Genomic DNA, 8092 nt, shown 5'->3' with positions numbered 1-8092 from the left:
ATTTATCATCCATTAATCTCTAAAATTTACCTTTTTAAAGACTGGAATATGTTCAGTGACAAAGAGATACTAGAGAATCTCTTGCAGCATATTCAGGCAAGATTAACTCTTCAATTTTATTGGGTTTTTTTTTATGTAAACCAGTATTATAAGCTATTACTGTAGAAACTGAAGTATATTCTGTGTATGTTTCCTCTGAAAGAATGCAAAAATGGGTGGCACTTACTAAGGGTGCATTTCTCATGTCCCGTGGAATTAGCAGATATGAAGTAATGATACATTATAGGCATGTAAATCCATAATGCTTTCTGGCATCCTATTGAAAAGGGAAAAGCATCTGAAGGCATGAAAAAGGGATTATCTCCCTAACTCTGCCAAGCTTCTGAGCAATCACAGCCAAATCATTCACTTCCAAAACTAAATGGGGACAGTCACTTCCTTAGTACAACCCTTCAAATTTGCTGATGCACTGCAGTGTAACAGTGCCAAGGTATTACTGCTACTGATGTCATTAACTCTGAAAAGGGTGATAGGTAACTAATACTTTACAAAGGTAGAACAGGCTTGTCCCCTTGCTGTTTGTGGTTTTTTTCTCACTGATAAAGCTGGTTATTCTTCTTCCTACATATTTCTGCTTGTTTATCTTCCTCCAAGCCTTGCCTCCTGTTGTACAAACATTCAGAGATGATGACAGCCCTGATTTCATATAACAGATTAGCCACAAAGTCCTGTCCAGTTGTTATCTAGCCCAGCTGAACTCTTGCAAGGCAGGCGAGCAGGATGGGATAACAAAAGGTCAAGCGGGGATGAACTGAATGGGTGTCACCTCCCAGTCACACCTTTCCCGCATCAGCTGGCCCCTGTGGCTCTTGGCCATTTACTCTCAGCTGACACATTCCTGGAAGCCGACCTACAATCCCTAACAATCAGTTAACTGCTCCACTCCAGAGCAGGGGAAAAAACCCACCAAGTCAATAATGAATCTTGCCTTTCATCATTGGTATTTTAAATTGCAAACTTCACTCCCAGATTGCCTGTCTACAGCATTCAACCCACCAGAGTTCATCTACTGTCAACCTTAGCAGTCCCATTTCCAAAGAAAAGCTGCTCCTCTTCTGAGAACAATGTCACCAAGCTTTGTCCTCCGTGTCCTGCACCACTGACCTCAGTTTCAACTCGATACAATATCAGTTATCCAACAGGAAGCTCTGACTTCACAAAAAAAAAAAAAATCCAGTAAGATAACTGAACATTTTTATTCAACTTTTTTTTTTTTTTTTCCCCAAAACAGCTGTAGCACACACAAAAATGTCTGCTGCTCTCCAAAGTATTCTGCCATTCCATTCTAAAAATAACTCCTGTGCAATCAATCCCAATTGTTAAAGGGCTGGAGGAGCTGAGTCGAGGGCCTGGAGAGCTGCAATTAATGCAGTAACTATAGCACTGAGTGTGTATCAATTAATGGCGCCCCACTACTGTTTCATAATACAAATAATTCAGGAAATGTAGCAAGACAGGAATTATTTCAGGAAATGTAGTTTATATGTTCATTATATAATTATTTATATTTTTGATAGATGTGGTTTCTCATACAAGTGATTTATTTATTTAAAGTATTGCTTAAAGAGATCTTCATTAAAGCTTTTTTTTTATCTCGGCCTCTTGATTCATTTCCATCTGTTTTCAATACACTCAGAAAAGTTTCATTTTTAAAATTATCAAGCTTTTTGGAATGTAATGAGATATGAAACCACTCATATGGGGAGAGGCCCAAGTAGGAAATCTTGTTCTGTTCTGGGGCTTTTTTGTTAATGACCCAGTTTTCTGAACTCAAGCCTTACACCTTTCCAGGCAGAATACTGCATTTTCTCACTAGGCAACTTGATGTTTTACTGCTTTTCAAAAATAATAACAGATCTTCCCATTTGTACTTATCCTAGAAACCTTGGCTCTAGAGGTGGTTTTATTGTAAGTCTGGTTCTAATGGGACTGCCTGCATGAATGAGGAAACTCTGGAGACTTGCAAGGCCCTTACAAAGTTTTAGAAACAAACCCAACTTGTTTAGAATAATGGCTTTTTTCAGTATATCACGATTACTTGCAATGCTTCACTATGTGTGATAATTTAGTATCCTCTGATTTGCGATTTTATTTTTTCCGAAACTTAAGATAACCTGAACTGTTTATGTGGTGGGCTTTTTTTTTTTTTTTTTTTTGTTTTTTTTTTTTGTTTTTTCAGAATACAGGAAGTAATTTTCAGAGATGCTCAGCTTTAGAGTTTCAACCTGAAAGTATGAATGGCTCTAGGACTGTTGGGTGTCTGTGACAGCTCTGTATTATTGCCATTCCTGACTGAAATAAGGGCCTGGCTTTGCCAGGTGTTGTAAGACATGCACTTACCACATGACTGAGCTTACAAGTCCAGGAGTCAAGAAAAAAGGAAGGGAACAGAAAGAGGTATTGCTTCTTACAGCAGAAGCTGAAGGACAAAAGGAGGGTTTGTAAAATGACAAATCAAAGCAGAAGACACAGCTCCATCCTGATTTCAGGGTTCAGAAGAAAGACAGGTACTTTCAAGTAAAACAATAACAACCCTGTTGTCTGAATAAAGCTTAGAGCAGACATACTAAAACCTGACAGAAAAACTGGGAGGCTTTTATTTGAATACTCTTAGTTGAATTTTAACAAGATTAGGGCAGTATTTCTAAACATGATCACTGCTGTATCTCAGTGCTTCAAAATGCTTTTTAACATGAACAGGTATTTTAAAGGGGGCAACTCTTCTGAAACAGCATATATTACAGTTTCTGTATGTAACTGTTCCTTCTGGAGAGAGCAGTGCCACAGCACCGAGGGCATTGGCACCATCACCGCACAACAGACAAGAACATCATCAATCTCTCCCAGAGAAAAGCTCACTGCCCGTTTCTGGAGCTCTGCAGGCAAGATATTGCTTTCCTTTAATTCAGATCACATTAATATTAAAGCTTTAATTTTAGAAGTTCATAATAAATTTATGTTTGTGTATCATTCCAAAATTAAAATTTGCAAATTGACATTATTAATATATTGTCTTTTGTTTTTTTCAAGAAGCTTTCACCCAGAAATGAAAATCCTTCAGTCATTAGTGTTTTATAGCACTATTTCATCTCTGTTACAAAGTGAACTCTTAAGTAATAATAAATTAACTTATTAAATATAAATATATGCAATCGTATTTCCTATATGCTAGGTTTATATCTTATTTTAAAGTAAACAAATACAAAAATACAAACTTGGTTTAGAATAATACAGTAAATATTTCATCTATTTCCTAAATATGGTGGAGAAGGAAGCATCTGTGAAGAAGAAATTCAGTATTTTAAATATTTATGGGGTTGTTACATTTTTATATACATTTCTAGCATATGAATCAGGAAATGGCCTTTTCTGCTGTATTTAAATATGTTTTATAGTAAGATGAAAGTGAATACATATTTACCACATTAGTTTCCTTAGTAAATGAAAATTTCATTTGCTGGAGATTTTTTCTTTGGTTGGCTTTTGTTTGTTAGTTATCTGATAGGTATTTTTTTTTAAGAATGGGCTTTTTTATACAATAAAAGTTAGACTATATAGTTTTGATTAGTAGATCTCCCAAGGTAATCTCTTAATTACAATTTACATTTGCAATTAATCATTTAACTGCATCTCAATCTTGAATAAGTTTCTGAGAAAGAGCTTTCCTAAATACACATCCATGGGTGGCACAAGTATAGCATTTATGGATGTATAAATCCAGGGTAGCAGCCATGTCTGATCAAAAGTTTATGCTCATAATCAATGTGTGGATGGGTTTTATTTATTTGTGGTCCTTAATATAATAGGGTGTTTACTTCAGGAACCTAATCTGCTTTTCAAATCTTATTTAGGGTCCTGTTGGTGACTCTACCCATAGGCAGAACTCAGTCTCTGTTGTGGTCTCAGCACCTAAATGGGATGGACACCCTGGCTGTGAAGTGTTGCTGCAGCAGGGCAGCTCTTCAGCAATTACCTGAGACAAACAGGTGATTTTGCAACTTCTAGGTATGACAGAAGGAGGAAATACAGTTTCTGGTCCTCAGACTTTATGAGAAAAGAAATGAGAAATTCCCACCATGTTCTCAGGGCAGTCTTAAGATGTATTTGGCCTTTTAGCCTTTCCTTGGAAGTAATTTGTACTGTCACCACTGGAGCAGGTCATTTCAATGCACAGGTCATCACCCTTCCCCCAGAAATAGCAGTTCTCAGTGTTCCTAGAAGGAATCATTTGGGGATTTCACAAAAACTAACTAGCTGGATTTTTTCAAGATACGGTAGTCAGGTTCCCTGGAGATTGAGTGTAATAAATCTGTCCTTAGGTGTGACTGAATGCATCTTCTTGACAGCTTGTGACCTGCTGCTGAAGTAACTTCAAAATACTTTATTTCCTAAGGGAGACTCTACTCACACTAATTCACAAAATTTTCTAGGTTAGGAAGAAAGACTCTGGTTGACAAAGGAGTCAGTGGCTGCTCAGCCTGACTACTCTCCTCAGGCACAAATTAAGGTACTAGAGTATATGCCTGACAACTGAGAGTATAGCAGTGAAAACCTATTATCTTCCATTAAAAACAAAAAGTCAGCATTGAATTTTACTCAGTTGTTCTTTATATCCCCTGACTGAGGAAAAGAAGCATCTAATAAAACACTCAGTCGCACTTAAAACTTAATGCCACACTTCATGGAAGATAGACATTGTGCTTTTCTTGTTCCTGTAACATTTTGCCCTTAGACAAACATGAAGCAATGAGATAGAGAAGACATACAAGGTTATGAGAATAGCAGAAACTGTAACTTGAAGAAATATAAAGGAGGAAAGAGAGGGCATTTGGCAATCAGAAAAATAAAAAGCTCCAGCTGGCAGACACTAAAACATCCAGATATCCTGTTAGAATCAGTATGAATTTAGATTATTCTGTATGGGAGAAGTCATGAGAGACCTGTGTGAGAAAAACTCAGATGGCACAACTGGAATAACTGTCAGTCATGACTGGAATAAAAACTGAGTACAAAAAGATCTTTTATAGGGACATGAATTTACACCATCAGGTGAAAGAAGATTGCATAAAACCATGATATAATTGAAATAGATTGCATAGAGAGGAATAGCTGCATTTCAGTCTGGCAAGGAAAACAAAGGTGCCAGCTGACAAACAGTAATAACAACTGTGATGGTTCACTATAACCTTGATGCCAACAGTTACTGGGCTGCACCATCAAATGAAAAAAATAAACCAAACCCACATCATTTCAGTATATAAACGAGACAGAAAGCATATGAGTAACTTTAGACATACACGTTGTCGCTCCAAATTCAAATGGAATTACTCATGTGAATAAAACCAGTGATATGCATGAGCCTGCACAATGTAGCCTAGATACCAGAGCAAAAGAAGGACCAACTCTTTTGTCAGAAGCCTGAAAAAATGTTTTGCAAGCTGTTTTCATATTCAGACTCCAAATGACAGGGTCCGTTTTGGACTGGAGTCCAGCCTTCTGAAAAATTCCCACTCCCAGCCGACATGGTCCAGTATTCATCCCAAGCCAGATGCACTTTGGCTTGGGTTTTGGATGGTTGCATTTCTTTGTTTGTCTTTTGCTCGACAGAAGGCATTTTGTGCTTTATGCTCTTTGACTGTGGAAAAGGGAATGAGCAAAAGGAGGGTGGTGAATCTCCTAAACTGGAAGCGGGCAGCAAGAGCTCTGGCAATTCCTACCACAGACCTCCCGGCAGCATCGCGGAAGCGGCAGGTCCCTGTCCCCAGCGGTCTCCTGGCTGCTGAGCGCCGACGGCCCTTCCTTCCTTTCATGCGCTTTGTTTCTTTTCGTACCTTTTGAGTGAAAGCGACTTTGTGCAGAGCTGCACCCAGCCCCTCTGTCCAGCAGCGCGGCGCTGAGCACGGCCGGGCTGTGAGGGGTTCCCTGGGCTCTGGGCGTGCATGAGCGCTGCCAGCGCCCTCAGCGCCCTCTCCGCCGGAGCTCGGCTCTGCCGGCTGCAGGTGCCCCCGCCGGCGGGCAGGCCTCAGCGCCCCCTCCTCTGACCCCCACCACGGCTGGGCTTGTCCCCACCGAGACGGGGGCAAGGGAAAGAAAAGCAGGAAAAACACTCTGGTGAGCCGGCGTGTGGCAGGGGTGCACCAAGCCTGGCCGCGCCCGATGCCGCCCCTCGGGCCCGCCCCAGGCCCCCCGCCCCAGGCACGGCGCCCAGCGGGGCGGCGGGAGATGCCCGGCCGCAGCCCGCACGGCCGGGAGCCCGGGCAGCCTCCCCCGCCTCCCGGGGCAGCAGCCGGGCGCCCCCGCGCTCTCCCCGGCCTTACCCTCCCCTCCCCTGCCGCGGGCGGCGGGGCCGGCGGCGAGCCCGGGGCGGGCGGAGCGCGGCCGCTGCCCGGAGCCTGCGCGGGGCCGCCGGGGCCGCCCCGCGGGTGGGACCGCTCGGGGCCGAGCGGGCGGGGTCCGGGTCCTGTCTGTGTCCCCTCCGTGTCCCCACGCTCCGGGCACGGCCGCAGCGGCGCCGCGGCGAGAGGCTGAGCCGAGGATGCGCGGGGTACTGCGGGCTGCGTTCCTTGCGGGAGGAACGTCTCGTAGTCGTTATTTGCCCTCTTAGTCATGGGGAAAGTGCAAAATCTCGTTTCTGGCCTGAACGCAGCCAGAAACAAACATCTCTATAACTTTTGGGTTTTTTTCTGTGGTAGCGGCGGTGGGAAGGGGGAGGACGGAGAGCGGTGTTTGTTGGCGTTCTCCGTTTCAAGCCCTTTCAAGTCAGGGTTTAGCCCAAAGCTCCCTTTGCACGCTTTTCAGTGAGCCGCAGCCCCAGCGCTTGCTTGGACTTGTGTCCTTGGCTTTCCGTTCGGCTGCCACCGGCTCGCATTTTTGCCTGTTTCTCGTTTACAGATACATAAGGCTTCAGAAAACAGGAATGAAACTCCCCCACCCACACGTGCATCTATTTTCCATGCTGACATATTTCCCTGCTTTGAGGCGGAGGCTAAAGCTTTCCTCTTAGTATTGTTCCTAAAAAAAGAGAGACTTGGGTAGCTGCAAGTGAAGGCCAACAGATAGACCCAGTCCATAGCAATGCAAAGCATGTGGTTTGGACTATATAAATAATGTGAATACATTTGATTTTAATATATTATGTATAACATATCTGACTGTAGTAGTGATGTGTGCTTCTGAATTTTGTCATTCTAGAACTCCGGTGTAATTGAGAGGCCAGTCCAGAAATTTCTCCAGCCTTAATTGTGTTCTCCTAGGAATTAAAAAAAACACCAACAACCCAACAACAAAACCCAAACCCACACATATTTCATAAAAAGAACTCTGAGATCATTAGCTAACATTTGGAAGTCCCTCAAATTAACATGCGTGAAGGACTGTGGCCAAACTCCCACTGGCTCCCATAAAAGCAGTAATCAGCCCTTCAAGTAAGATTCTCCACAAAATAACACCCAGAAGCCCCTGCAGAAAGGATTGCCAATCTCACCATCTGACTAGATTAAAAACAGCAGTAACAATGTGATAATTGACAGAAGAAACTTCCCTGACAAGGAATGAATCAGTGTTTATTTTTAGCCTTTCCCCCAAAACTCTTTATTTAAATGAAAGATTAGCTAATTATTTCCGTAGTAGGTATTGTCCACTCTAGAAACAGGAGGTGGCTGATCTGCACTTGTCTTTGGCTCTTCCTTTGAGGTCTGCACCCTGGAAGGGTGAGATTCTGCCAGTTGTCTTTTCATTTCCAGTCTGATCAAATATGAACAGTATGAAGGTTTCACTAAATTTAGACACTCCCAATCAATTTTTTTTTTTTTCCTGGGTAGAAAGCCCCAGCAAAGGCGGCAGAAAATGTAAATTGTGGTTGTGGCCGTATCCCACCTTTGCTCCAAGCTTCTCTTGCCAGCAAGTCATTAATCCTGTTGCTGCAACTGCCCACTGCAACCTTGTGCACTGACAGAGCACTTGCATTCCAGGAAGATAATTTCCTTTCCCTGTGTACAGGAGCCAGCAGTAAAATTTTATCTAGGAGAAAGCA

This window comes from Taeniopygia guttata, chromosome 7 (genome assembly GCF_048771995.1).
Source record: "Taeniopygia guttata chromosome 7, bTaeGut7.mat, whole genome shotgun sequence".
Taxonomy (NCBI): domain Eukaryota; kingdom Metazoa; phylum Chordata; class Aves; order Passeriformes; family Estrildidae; genus Taeniopygia; species Taeniopygia guttata.
The sequence above is the reverse complement of the archived record's forward strand: the minus strand, read 5'-3'. Positions refer to the sequence as shown.